Below are 14,541 nucleotides of genomic sequence, written 5' to 3'. Positions count from 1 at the left end.
CACACTACTTTCTCTCTGACTGACTTCTCCTGTGTCCTTTCTATAAGGACCCTTGTGATTACATCAGGCCCACCCAGATAATGAAGAATAGTCTCCCCATCTCAGTACTCTTAACTTAATCATACCTGCCAAGTCCCTTTTGTCATATCAGGTAATACCCACGGATTCTGAGGATGACATTAGGGAGCCACAATTCAGCTTACCACAATATGTATGCATTTTGATTGGGTATTACCTCGGAGTGAAATTGTTTAGGTATAAGATATTCATTACGTTGAGCATTAGTAGATCATGCCAAACAGCGTTTCTCAGTTGTGTCTATTTATACTTCCACTTTCACACACTCATCAACACTTGCTACTGCCAGACTTCTTAGTTTTAGCTTTTCTGGTGGATGTATACTGATATTTCATTATTTTAGTTTTCATTACATTGAGTTTTCATTGACATTTCCCTAATAACTAATGAAGTTGAACACATTTTATATGCTTAATGGCCACTTAGATATTCTCTTCTGGGAACTGCCTATTTAGTCTTTTACTCATTTTCCTATTGGGTTGTAATATTTTCCTTATTCACTTGTAGCAGTTCTTTAAATTTTTGCATATAAATAATTTGTCATATATATTGAAAATATTTTCTCCCAACTCTGTGTCTTTCTTTTTTAATATTTAAGGGTATCTTTCAATGAAAGTTCTTAATTTTAATGTACTTCAATTTGTCTTATTTTTTTCCTTTTCAGCTAATATTTTTGGGGGTAATATATTAAAAAAAATTTTGCCTACTCTAAAGATGCAATAACTTTTTTTATGTTTTCTCTTACAAATCAACATTGTCAAAAGATTCTTTGGCCGTTATGTGGGCAGTAGTCAGATAAATTGTATCAATTAGGAGATTGCTAATATAGACTCTATTACTCAAAAATATCAGTACCAAAGTCTCAGTGAAACTCTTGGATTTCCTTTGTGGACTCAGAGGTTGCTGAAATTTTTGCTACATCTACATTACAGGCATTAAAATGTAAGAAGAGGCAAGAGGAAAATTGTTCCTCCCAGATTATACAGTTCTTCCAAAGAGCTTTCCCTAAAGTTTCACTTAAAGAAAACTGTTATCTCCTCAACCACTTCATTTGCAAGAGAGGTGTGGAATTGCAATTTTTTAGCTAGTTATTTTGTTAATCTAATATAATTAGGATACGATTTTTAACAAAAGAGGAGAGAATAGATCTTTGGGAGATAATTAGCAATATTTCCTGGGAGGACAGAAGTTGAACCAGAATAATCAGATAGCAAGGTGCTACCATCACCCATTTGAAGAGGAGTAGATGATGGTTGTGGAAGTTGTGAAAAGTAGTCAAATTCTGCAGATATTTTGGAAATTAGATGAGATTTGCTGATGGACAAATAAAGACTATGATAGTTTTACTAATGCTCTTGGCAGAAGGCACTATTAACGGATCTACTTCATAATAAAGAAATATGAACAAAGAAAAAAGAAGTAGATGAAATAAACTCAGAAGAAAGAAAATTTTAAAATCTTTGACTAATTTGGAGAATAAAAATAGTGGAATAAAGTTTAAAAATCACATGAGTGAAAAAATTAGTTTTCTAAGATCCTTATATTATTTAAGAGAAGGGAAGATAAAGGTTATTAGAGGAAAGAGGAGGGAGGAACTTACTTTGCTAGAGATAAAGAAGAGGGTAAGGGCATTTCATGTACAATTATTCAGAGCCCCACATGAATCCTGTAGGTTTTGAGAATGGCAATGTGGCATGTGACTGGGTCCCAGCCTTTGTAAAGGGTGCTGACAAAGAGTAGGCTGCAGCTGGAGTAATCATTTGGGAATAGATTGTGTAGGCTTATTTTAGGATATTTTTAGGAGTCTGTACTTCATTTCTTTGACCAACAAAGGGACATCATGTGTTTTAAAAAGTATGAGTGGCATGACATAAACCATGCTTTTAATACAATTATGTTTTTAATATAAATGTGTTGTAGAAATGTAAACTGAAATCAGCAAAACACATGTGACCATTGTAATAATCAATATATAAGGTGACAATTTAATATTTCACCTCAAGGCACTGTGCTATGTACATATGTGAGTATGAAAATAAATTACATTATCCCTAAACCTAGGTAACTTATAAGATAAGTTGCTGGTGGTATAGAGAATTGAAAGGTAGTAAAAGATGTCAGAGAATAGAGGCAAAGAATCACTGAGATTCATAAAACACTAGAAGAAGGTGGTTGATTTTTGTTTTTGTTTTTTTTTGCACTTTCTAGCTACTACCCAGCATGCACACAGGCATTCATGCACACATATACAATGTCCCTTTCCATTGTTTGGCTCGTGTGTTGTTGATCAAACGTCATTAAGAAAAAAAACTGCTGGGTTTAGAACATGATGTAATATGGTATGTTTAGAGAACTTATTTAAGATGGCAACATATTAAATTTTTGAAACCAACTTCATATACAACCAGTAATAACTTATGGGCTTCTTAATGTGTTTTTTCATGTTGTTTTTCTCTACCATATTATACAAATAAACTATCACATACAGAAATAAAATGTGTGAAGCCTCCATATGGTCATTGTGGCTTTTCATGGTATAGCTATAGAGATGAATCTCAGTTCTGCCTGTAGTGTTAGACTCAATCTAAAGTAGAACTACTGAATCTTTTTTCTCCCATATCTCAATCTATTCTAGTGCATATCATTTGCTTGAAAGATAAATGTCTCATATTGCAATGAGCACAGATGTGCCTCTTCTTTCTCAGCTATAATGATGAAAAACTCCAGTAAGCAATTATTTTGTGAATGGATTTTACAGAATGCCAACTCATGCTGCAAAACTAATTCATCCTTCTGTTAACAACAAACATTCACCCAAATTTTGCCCCACCTGCCAGAATAAATATGGTAACAAATATAAGATTTTAGGGAAACATGTATTTACCAAGTTCTGGAGCAGTGTTCAATCATAGGATTATTGCAGATTTTTATGAGGAAATTTCATTAGACTTTAATATGTTGCAGTATCTAACCTAGAACATTGCACTTACAGTATTTCAAAGAAGTAATCTTGTTATAAAAGTTGCTTCGAACTCAGGAAAAGCAATTGGAAATTTCTAACTTATGAAACATACATACCTTGAGGAGTTGGGTATTTCATTACTAATTCTTTGTTTACTGTCTGTTTTTTTTTTTAATTATAGCTAAATATTTAAAGAAGCAAAATAAGATTTACTGTTTATAGGGGAAAAAATGTTTTTTTAAAAAATTCAGTGCTTTCAACTATATTGGGGTTCAATCTCTACCAAATAAAAAATCAGAAAAATTCTTGAGGCATCATTATTTATAAATTGGATAGTTTACTTCAAATACTATATCACCAACACCTCCAAGGTAATAGTGTATAAACATCCTTACTTTTGTACCTCATGTCTGAAAGGAAGACTATCTCCTCTAATATCCAAGCTTAGTTCATCTTTATTAGTTTTCTGTGTCTGCTGTAACAAACTATCACAAACTTGAACAGCAATTTATTTTATTTTCTTCATGCTTCTTTCAACACCTGGTGGCTGCAGGCATTCCTTGGCTTAAGGCTGCATCACATTAACTTCTCCTCTACTGTGTACCAGTCCCAAAATTTTCTCTGCCTCTCTCTTAGAAGGATATATGTAATTGTGGTTAGGATCCACTCTGATAATACAAGATAAACTTTTCCTCTCACGAGCTTTATCTTTATCATATCTTTTGCGTGTAAAGTAATATTTGCAGTCTCCAGGGAATTGACGTGGATATCTTTTGGTCATATTTTCAGTCCACTACACACCATCTATCTGTGATTTTTATCTACATATAAATTTGGGGGATACGCAATTCACCTCATACACAGACCATCCTTTCCCATTCTGGGAAAAAAAAAACAAACATATACATACACAAAAACCTTCCATCTAAAGAACTACTCCCTCAAAGTACCACCTGTATCAAACATTTGCTTCCCATCAAATATCCAATGCTTCTCCACATTTCCTGGCCCTCTTGCAATAAGGCAGAGCCTTGGGACTAATTTTTGGTAGGCAGTACTACAGTTCTAATGGACCAGTAGGGGCTTGTACTATGAAAATAAGGACATAAAAAAGAAAAGTAATTTCATTTTAGAGTCACGGTCTTATAAGACTGGCAACAAATGTATTATAATGTTTGCCTCATAAAAAGCAGTTTCTGAGATATTCTCAGTTGCATTTTGTTCTCATGTCCTCAGCTTTCATCAGTGGAGGCTATAAGAAACAGCTTTATAGAATCCATTATGACATTTACTATAGGAAAACTATTTAGGACATCTTCAAAATCTTTGTTTCCCCTGTGGGTCCCTTTTCATCTTTTGGTTAATGATAGTCTTGTAAATGATATATTTGTTTTTGGTTGGTCTGGTTTTTGTTTTGCTTAAAAGCCATTCTTGGGATGCAAGTTATACAATGAGAATGTAAATTACTGAGGGAAATGAGTAGGGCTGCCTCAGTCATTCATGCACCCCTTTGCCTCGTACAGGTGCTCAAATATTCATTAAATAAATGAATAAGCTATATGGACTAAATATCTGCATTGTAACTTTTTCCCCAGATCTTGACTCTATTTTTACTTGTATTTCTCTGCACATGATTATTTTCTATTTATCCTTGATGCAATAATTATTTCTAGACCAATAATTCTGACATGTACATATTCCAAATGTTATAAAAATATTTTAATAAACATTTAATTGAATGAATTATCTCATTTGATATATATTGTTTCCACAGACCTGATACTTCTTGAATGATGAAATGCTAAGGGCAGCCCTAGCAAGAGACTTTCTGCATTCATTTTACATCAAGACAGCAATCATTACAGAATGGGTTAAGGCAGTAATTCTGAAAGTGTCAGTCAAGAACATCTGCTGTCCCCAAAATCTTTCAGGGGGAACTGTGAGGTCAAAACTATTTTCAAAATAGTACTGAGACATTATTGCCTTTTTCACACTTATTTTCTCATGGGTCTATAGTGAAGTTTTCCAGAGAGTACATTATGTGTATTACCATAATAAATTGAATCAAGAAGCCAGCTATCTTCTATTAAGCTTGTGAAAGAGAAACCAAGATGGAGGATGCAGTTTGAACATACTCCTAGACCAAACACTTTAGATAATTAACCAAATTTTAAACTTGTCCTGATTTCCATGAAATGCTGACTTTGATCTTAAACAAAACTTAAAGCTTTTTTTCACTTCAGCATGCCCTTATAGCTTCCGAGCCAATCAAGTAAGTATACATACAAACAAGTCAGCTTATACAGTGCTACTGCTGTAACCAATCACAAAAGAAAACAATAATTAACTTATTCATGCTTTATAAACTGAGCTGTAACTGCTGAGAACCAAACTTCTACCACTCTTAGTTTTGAAGTCTCTCTGTTCGTAAATAGTTTCCTTCTTTCTCGATAAAATATTCACATCGCGTAAAGTTCTGAGTTTGCTTTTGACAGGCTAAATGTTAAAAAGGTTTTCAGAAACATAAAACAATCCCTCTTCTCACTAGATTTTTTGTTCTAGATTAGAAAATTTACAAGAAATATGTTCTTTATGTTAACATGCTTTTACTATAGGTATTTTCAATAACTGTTTAGTTTTAACTTTTAACATGGTTGATATTGATAGATATAACCCATATACACAAGGTCTTTGGGAAATCCTCAAAATGTTTAAGACCACAAAAGTTTCCTGAGACCAAAATGTGAGACTCACTAGGTTAAAAGAAGGAGCTCCTTCCTCTATGGTGCAGGAAAACTGAACAAAACAAAAAATAAATGTTTTCCCTTTCACTACTCCTTTGGACCACTGGTCCCAGGAAACACCCATGATGTCACATCAGGAACCATCTTGGAACACAAAAAACCACTCAGTAGAATGAGAGGAATCTGAATGAGGGCCACACAGACAGGCAATATATAGATCTATATATATAGCCTCAAAATATGTTTTCTCTTTTCTCTTCCATCCTACATTTACTCCAAGTCCCAACGAGAATGATCTCACAGTTCCTGGCTCTTGAGAAATTAAGAGCTCTATCTGATTCTCCTGGCACTATTGTCCATTCAGAATGATTTCTGACATCCACCATCGGTGACCCTTACACATGCCAGTACCCAGAGGTCTTTTTACATGAGGCTATATCTCAGTAGTATGGCCTTGCTTGCTCTGGAATTTCAAATGTATTATATAGCAAGTGCCAACTCTGATATACTGTTAGCAGTTGGCTGGAACATTGTTTGAGAAAGATTCTGAGGCCTTTCCAGGCTTACCAAGACAAATGCCATAATCGATTAGTGGTCTACCCTAAACGCTAGAAGGAAAAGTGTTAGCTTATGTGCTGTGTATTTGCTGACCGTGTGAAATCAATTGGAATTGCTATGGTCAAACAGATGTAGAATGAGACAATGTTTAGTCCATGTAAAAATTACATAAAAATATAGTTACTATGTTCAGATATCAGCAATAATCTCATGCTCATAAATAAACTCAAGCACCTAAAATATAAGCATAGATTTTGAGATTCAAAGTAATGAATGAAAAGAATATAAGAATTGCAATAATATAGCCTGTGTATCATATATCTGAAGATATTTTTACCTTTTATATGAACTAGGACTGTTGTCAACTACCCTTGACTTTGGCACTTTTAGGACTTTGGCCAGAACTTACATTCAGAAACAATCCCCTCAGAATGAAATTTAGGAAGATGAATTTTAGAGATGCAGCTCTTGACCACTTCCAGATGTTGTCACTGCTGCTGCTACAGTGTGGCATCTGCTACAAGTCTTTAATTTTCTTTACAGTGTATCATCTTGTTGGTGTAATTAATAATTAAAACATGAGGAAAAATACCTTGTAGATAAAGAAAACAAGCTGGTGGTGGCCAGAGGTAGGGATTTGGGGGTGGGAGAAATGGGTAAAGATAGTCAAAAGGTAAAAAAGGAAACAAAAAGAAGAAAGACATGAGTTATTCCTGGAGATTAGAGCCAGTCTGACTGTTTCCTTGCTTGGCAGGAAGCACAGATACTATATATTTCTTTAAGATGTGCTCCTATGTCTATTAACTACACACACCACTGCCTTAGCAGTGATGCAAGCTGACAACATATTCCCTTAAATCACATTTTGTTGACGAAATAGAATTTTCAGCTCCTGTGAGAACAAAGTCCAAGCACTGACAAGAACACTAACTTGTTCCTTTGCGAATTTGCCATTTTGTCATTTTGCCTGGGGATTACTCTGTGAAGAAGTGTACACAGGAAAGCAAGTGGTGCCTGGAGCTAATAAGTCTGGCTCTAAATACAGCATTGTGAAGGAATGGGGAGGCCAGAGGAAGCAAAACAAGAAAAGACTAATATAAAGTTGTTCCCATGGAAACAAAAAAATACTTAGGTAGAGCTTTAGAAATATACGTATATTTGCAGCACAATTTTCCTAAAGATGTAGCTCTAAATAAAATTCTACCAATATAATCACAAATAACAGTTGTGAGGAATAAATGGGGGCACAAACATATAATAGAATTTTATAGTTTGCGTGCATCTGACTCCATGGGTCAGAATACAAAGATCATGTACCAATGATAAACTGATGTAAACCAGAAGAGATGCCAGTTATTGCTTTATTGATGAAGGTGAAAGGTCACAATGAGCAGAAACTTGCTCCTTCAACCTCCAACAAAACCTACAAATATAGAAAGGGAATTTTAAACCTCATTTTGAAGTAAGAAGAAAAAGAAAAATACAGGAAAGCAGGAAATAGTCCAAAATGGATCATTAAATAGATGGATTTGTAGAATTTAGATAAAGAAAATGGTGACTATTAGGAAATGACATGAGTTCCCTAAGAGTAAGTCTTGAAAAATTTACTCCTTCTAAGATTGATAAATTTGAATTCTGGAGTTCCATAAACAAGATAGTATTCTATGATCTTTCCCTTAAGCAAAAGGGGAAATATGGTATTTAACACAATCATACTCAAAGGTAACATGTTAACTGTCTTATAAAATAAATGAACCAGACTGTTGAATGTCCCTAAATCCTCTCCAGCTCTAAAATTTTTTAAATTTAGGATCCTAATATAGCATCGTCACCAGCTTATCACAGGATTACATCCCTTAGTCTCTTTTAATCAATTTTGTTATTAACATGAATAAAGTCTTAATTATATTTTTCAAGTTTATAGGGGATAGTAATGGCAGAACTAATAATGTCGAATGACACAAATTTTTGAAATAATCTCAACTCGTTAGAACAGTTTGTTCTTCTTGGTATTCCCAGGGAATACCACACAGCCTGGCATATAATAGACCTCAAACATCATTCGCTGCAAGAATAATGAATAAATGAATGAATGGGTCAAAACTAACGAGGTGAAATTTATCAAATAAAATTAATTTGTTGAGGTACAGAACAGACTAAACCTGGTTTGATAGCAATTTAGATAAATACCAGTCACATACAGTTCATTACCAGCTCAATTTAAGCCAAGCATCCAATTAACGGAAGTATAATACCTAGGGAAATTAATCTCACTGTCATCTTCTCTAGTCAGAATATGTGTAAAATACTAAATTCCTTCTGGGCATCCCCTTTTAAAGCTAACCTTGGCAAACTAGAGTTCAATGAGAGAGAGCAGCCAGGATATTCAGAGGTTTGGAAATCCCGTCAGGAGATATAATTGAAAGATCTGAGATGTTTAAGTAGGGAAAAGAAAACAAGAAGGACATGCTTTGTATATTTGGAGAATCATGAGAAAGATATTTTAGAGTTATTCTGTGGATCACCCAAGGAAGAATATGGAAGCTACAGGATAACAGATAGTGCTTTTGTATAAGGAAAGAATTTCTAACAGATCTGTCCCAAAACAAATCAATCTACCTTGCAAAAAAGGGAATACTTTATCATTTCAAGTACTGAAGCAAAAAGTAGATAATCTACTAGGGCCTTACAGAGAAATTATTGCTGTTGTTGGATATTAGCAGGATGAACTGAAGAGCCTTTCCTAATATCCTGTGATTCTATGACCCCTGAGTGATTTGCTGTTACCTCTTCAACATCATCATAATCTCTCTTCTCACCGATTTATCTTCATTTCATTTAAGACCTGATCAGGTCTCTCTTTGTTCTTTTTCTCATTATTCTCATTTTCTCATGGAATAGTCTGAAAATCTGACTTCCTTTGCAAATGCAAAAGGAAAAAAAAATCCCTTCTTAAAAGTTAAAACCTCTTAGCTCTAATAGCCAATGGACTTGCATTTATTTTCATTCTCTTTGACTATGTAGAGGTATTGTTAACTAAGTCATCCCCTATACCTTGTTGCTTTTCTTATTTCTCCTTCTTCAAATTCATATTTTAGTTTACTGACCTTTGCTCTCTGTGTCCACTCATGAATAATAGTGGTTTCCTAAGGAATTGATGCTTTCTATATATAGGATTTTACTGCCAATTTTGATGGTGGGATTAAGGTGTTGTTAAATCCCTTACTACAATATGATAATGTGAGCAATGTTATTTACACTGTCTATGTCTTTGTTATTTCTCTACAATGACAAATAGTAAATACAGTAGTGCCCCCTTATGTGTGGGGTATATGATCCAAGACCCCCCAGAGGAAGACTGAAACCACGGTTTGTACCTAACCCTATATATACCATATTTTTTCCTATACATACATACATACACACCTATGATAAAGTTTAATTTATAAATTAGCAAGAAAAGAAATTAACAACAATAATAAAATAGAACAATTATAACAATATATTGTAATAAAAGTTACTCAAATGTGGTCTCTCTCTCTCTCTCAAAATATCTTATTATACAATACTCACTCTTCTTGTTGTGTACTGGTGGGGCCATTCCATAAACAAGATGACTGTCACCCATGCTTTCTTACTATGTTGCCTCAATATGAGCAGATAATTTTTGCTTTTCTTTTTCAGAGCTCATGGGTTCTTCATTCTGGTACACTATGCCTGGCTTTATCATATGCTCTGAAGCACTGTCACATGTTACCAGAGTTAACATATATCTTTCCATGTTTTATGTCTTGGTGACTACTTTGCCTATTTCTCAATGTAGGTTCTATCGCACATTTTCCAAAAGAGCCTGATTTCATCTCAATGGAACTTTTTTTGGATGTTATTCTTTCTCCTTAATCAACTTCTTCAACTCTGCCAGAAATGTGGCACCAACTTTTTCATCAGCAGACAGTTTCTCCAGAAATTTATATATTTTTCAGTCCAAACCTATTCTTGAATCCATGTAACCATCTCTTAGTTGAAGTAAACGGCTTGATGTCACTTGTTTCAGGGGATCCCTTGTTGCAGTCTTTGTACAAGCTCAATGCTTTCTGGCACAACACACTGCCAGCCATTCAAAGCACATTTTCAGATAGTGTCTTCCACTCACAAATTTAAAGCCTTTTCCATCTTAACTAAGCACTTATCACACTCTGTGGCTGTAACTTTTGCAGTTTGAGGTGCGACAGCAAAACTAGCATGAATTTCTTTTTCCTTTTTCACATTTTCATGGATAAAACATTCTTACCTTAGATCTTAGCAACCTCAGCATACAATTTTTTTCTCATTCAGTCAAGAATTTTCACATTTTCCCTTGAAGGAGGCAATTTATGGCTTCTCTTTGGCATAGCTGAATTGCTAGCACAACTACTCTTGTGCTTTTGGGGACATTATTAAGTAAAATAAGGGTTACTTGAAAACGAACACTGTGATACTGTGAAAGCTGATCAGATAACCATCAAGAAGGCTACTAAGTGACACAAGCTCCCTCTTACAAGAGAATGGGTAAATGCGAGATTTCATCACACTGCCCAGAGCAGCCCAAAATTTAAAACTTATGACTTTTTTATTTCTGGAATTTTCTATTTAATATTTTTGGTCCACAGTTAACCTTGGACTAACCTTGGGTAACTGAAAGTAGAGACAGCAAAACAGTGGTTAAGGGGGGACTATTGTACTGATTTGTTTGACAATACCCATTTTGCAGTTGTTTAGTTTTATTTCCCTAGTTGAGTTGAAAAAAGTACTTCAAATCTTGTTGATTTTTCTAGTAAACGAGAGAAAGTGCTTTGAATTTTAGTAAAAGAAATGTTTATCTTGAAGGAACTTTACAGGATCACATCTTATATCAGTGAAACAATCAATCCACACATTATAGCTGTTAGAATATTCTATTAGCCTTTGAATTAAAAATGAATCTGAGGATGACATCACAATCATGTACCTAGTATAGCTGAAAAGACTGAGTCCTTCCCACATGACATACAGGTCAAAATTTGACTTAAGTTTGTAGACAATAAGCTGTTAGAAAATGTTCTAAATAATAGAAGTTCTATTTTCAAGTCTACACAAAGCTTGTTCTTAAAAGGAATCTCTCATGTCTCCTTCAAAATTCCTATGTGCCATTTACCATTACCTTAATTATATATTATATTACTTAAAGCTCCTCTCATCTTTATCAGATGTTGTTCAACACAGAAACCTTCCCCAAATTCTTATTCCTCATTCAAAATAAGGAAAACTGCAGTTGGGGTACATGGTTGCTAGGTGGAGATAGCTGCTTTGAATCTCATGTGTGCCTTTATCAAAAATCTAAATCAGAGCCATCCAATAGAACTTTTGTTGAAGATGAAATTTTTTTATACTGTTTCATTAGTCATGAGCTACATGTCGCTATTGAGTACTTAAAAGGTGACTATCATGACTAAAATACTAACTTTTAAACTTTATTTAATTTTTTAAGACTTGACTTTTTTTAGGGAAGTTTTAAGTTCACAGCAAATTTGAGAGAAAGGTACTGAGATTTCCCATATACTCTCTGCCCCCATATATGTACAGCCCCTCCATCATCAACATCCCCCACCAGAGGGTACATTTGTTACAGTTGATGAACCTACACTAGCACATCATAATCATCCAAAGTTCAAAGTTTACATTAGGGCTCACACTTGCTATACATTCTTTGGTGTAGACAATTGTATAATAACATGTCCATCATACAGAGTATTTTCACTGCCCTAAAAAGCCTCTGTGTTCCACCCAGTCATCCCTCCTTTTCTCTCCAATCTCTAGCAACCATTGATCTTTTTATTGTCTCCACAATTTTGCCTTTTCCATAATGTCATATAGTAGGAATCATAGAGTATGTAGGTTTTTCAGATTGGCTCCTTTCAATTAGTTGGTTTAAGGTTCCTCCATGTCTTCTCATGACTTGATAACTCATTTTGTTTTAGAGCTGAATAATATTCCACTGCTGGATGTAGTACAGCTTATTTATCCATTCACTTACTCAAAGAAATCTTAGTTGCTGGATTGTATGGCAACAGTATGTTTAGTTTTGTAAGAAAGCACCAAACTGTCTCCCACTGTGGCTGTATCATTTTGCTTGCCCACCAGAAAATGAGAATTCTTGTTGCTCCACATCCTCCCCAGTATCTAGTTTTGTCAGTGTTCCAGATTTTGGTCATTCTGTATCAGATATTGTTCAACAGATATTGTTGAGTTTTAAGACTTCTTGGTATATTTTGGATAACAGTCTTTTACCAGATGCATCTTTTGCAAATATCCCCTCCCTGTGGCTTGTCTTCTGTTCTCTTGACATTTAGTTTTGCAAAAGCAGTTTTTAATTTTAGTGAATCCTAGCATGTCAAATATTTCTTTCACGTGTTGTGATGTTGATGTCGTATCTAGAAAGTCAATGACATAGTGGAAGTCATATAAATTTTTTCCTGTTATCTTCAAGCAGTCTTATAATTGTATTTTACATTTAGGCCTGTGATCTGTTTTCAGTTAATTTAATGAAGGGTATAAGGTCTGTGTGTAGATTTGCTTTTCTGTACATGAATGTCCAGTTGTTCCACTATCATTTGTTGAAAAGACTATCTTTGCTCCATTGTATTGCCTTTGTTTCTTTGTTGAAGATTAGTTGACCATATTCATGTGTCTTTTTATGGTCTATTTATTCTGTTCCATGGATTTACTTGTCTAGTCTTTCACCAACACCACAGTATCTTGGTTAATGTAGCTTTATAGTATGTCTTAAAGTCAGGCACGTCAGTCCTCCAACTTTGTTCCTCTTCTTCAATATTGTGTTGGCTATTCTGGATCTTTTGCCACGCCACATAAACTTTAGAATCAGTTTATTAATATCCACAAAATAGCTTGCTGGGATTTTGATTGGGAGTACACTGAATCCATAGCTCAAGTTGCGAAGAACTGACATCTTGACAATATTAAATATTCCTATCCATGAACATGGAATATCTTTACATTTACTTAGTTCTTTGATTTGTTCATCGGAGTTTACAGGATTCCTCATACAGATCTTATACCTACTTTGTTAGATTTTTACCTATTTCATTTTGAGGGTTGCTAATGCAAATTGTACTGTGCTTTCAATGTCAAATTTCACTTATTCATTTCTGGTAAATTTTTAAGTTATTTTAAGTTTATTATACATTACCTCTTTGATTTGACTTCTCCTGTTCCATCTCTTGGATGGCAAGCACATTGACAGTGTGCTTGGTAGCAGTTTGGTAGCAGTTTGGTAGAAGTACTTAAATGACAAGATTTTTTTACTGTATTCACTGCATTTTAAATAAAACTGGGAACTTTATTAGACAGGTACACTTATTGTATTAGATTTGAGTCACCCAGAATAAGATACTGTAATAGGAAAATACCTGAACTAACCTCCTTTCATCAAGGGCATGTAGCTAAAAGGATTTTTTTTTTTAAGTGAAGGGTTAAGTATAAAAGAAAAAGAGAACAAGAAAGTTACTCCAGAATAAACATCTATTTTATCTACTTTTTACTGATTTCAATGTAGGGGAAGGCAAAATAAATATTCTTCTTGCTTACTCCATTTCATCCATACCCATATGAACTTATTACCTTATGTTTATAATTCTTCATTATTTGACGGGGCTAATCATCCCCCTAAGAGAAAAAAGAAAAGCTCTAGATACCTGAAGGCAATTCCCAACCTTTATGGTAATCGAAAAACAAAAAAGTTATTGCCTTCAGTAGTGTTCCTCACTTGTCTCCTAAAAAGTGTATCCGCCCTGAGCCCTCGTAAAAATTAACAAGATTCCCTATACAAAAGAGGACTGACGGTTAACAGCCTGAGAAGAGAAGATGCTAATTGCGGGAACAGGAACACCTCCTCCTTGCACTCTCCATCCCCAAAAAACAAATGGAGGGCAGAAGAAAAAGAAAAGTGGTGAATTTGATTACCAATGCGCGGAAACTTTTGGAATCACGCAAACACAGACTAAAGTAACACTTTGCTAACTTGGCCCCTCCTACATACCACCCGCAGCCTGGCAGAGACTCACAGTTCAGTTCACAGCAAGTCACGGCCCGCTCCTACTGCCAAGGACGCATTTCCCGGGCTGGTGGGAGGGGCTGAGGCTCTTCAGCCCTGGCCCCTGGGTC

This window comes from Pteropus alecto, unplaced genomic scaffold (genome assembly GCF_000325575.1).
Source record: "Pteropus alecto unplaced genomic scaffold, ASM32557v1 scaffold7, whole genome shotgun sequence".
Lineage (NCBI taxonomy): Eukaryota > Metazoa > Chordata > Mammalia > Chiroptera > Pteropodidae > Pteropus > Pteropus alecto.
The sequence above is the reverse complement of the archived record's forward strand: the minus strand, read 5'-3'. Positions refer to the sequence as shown.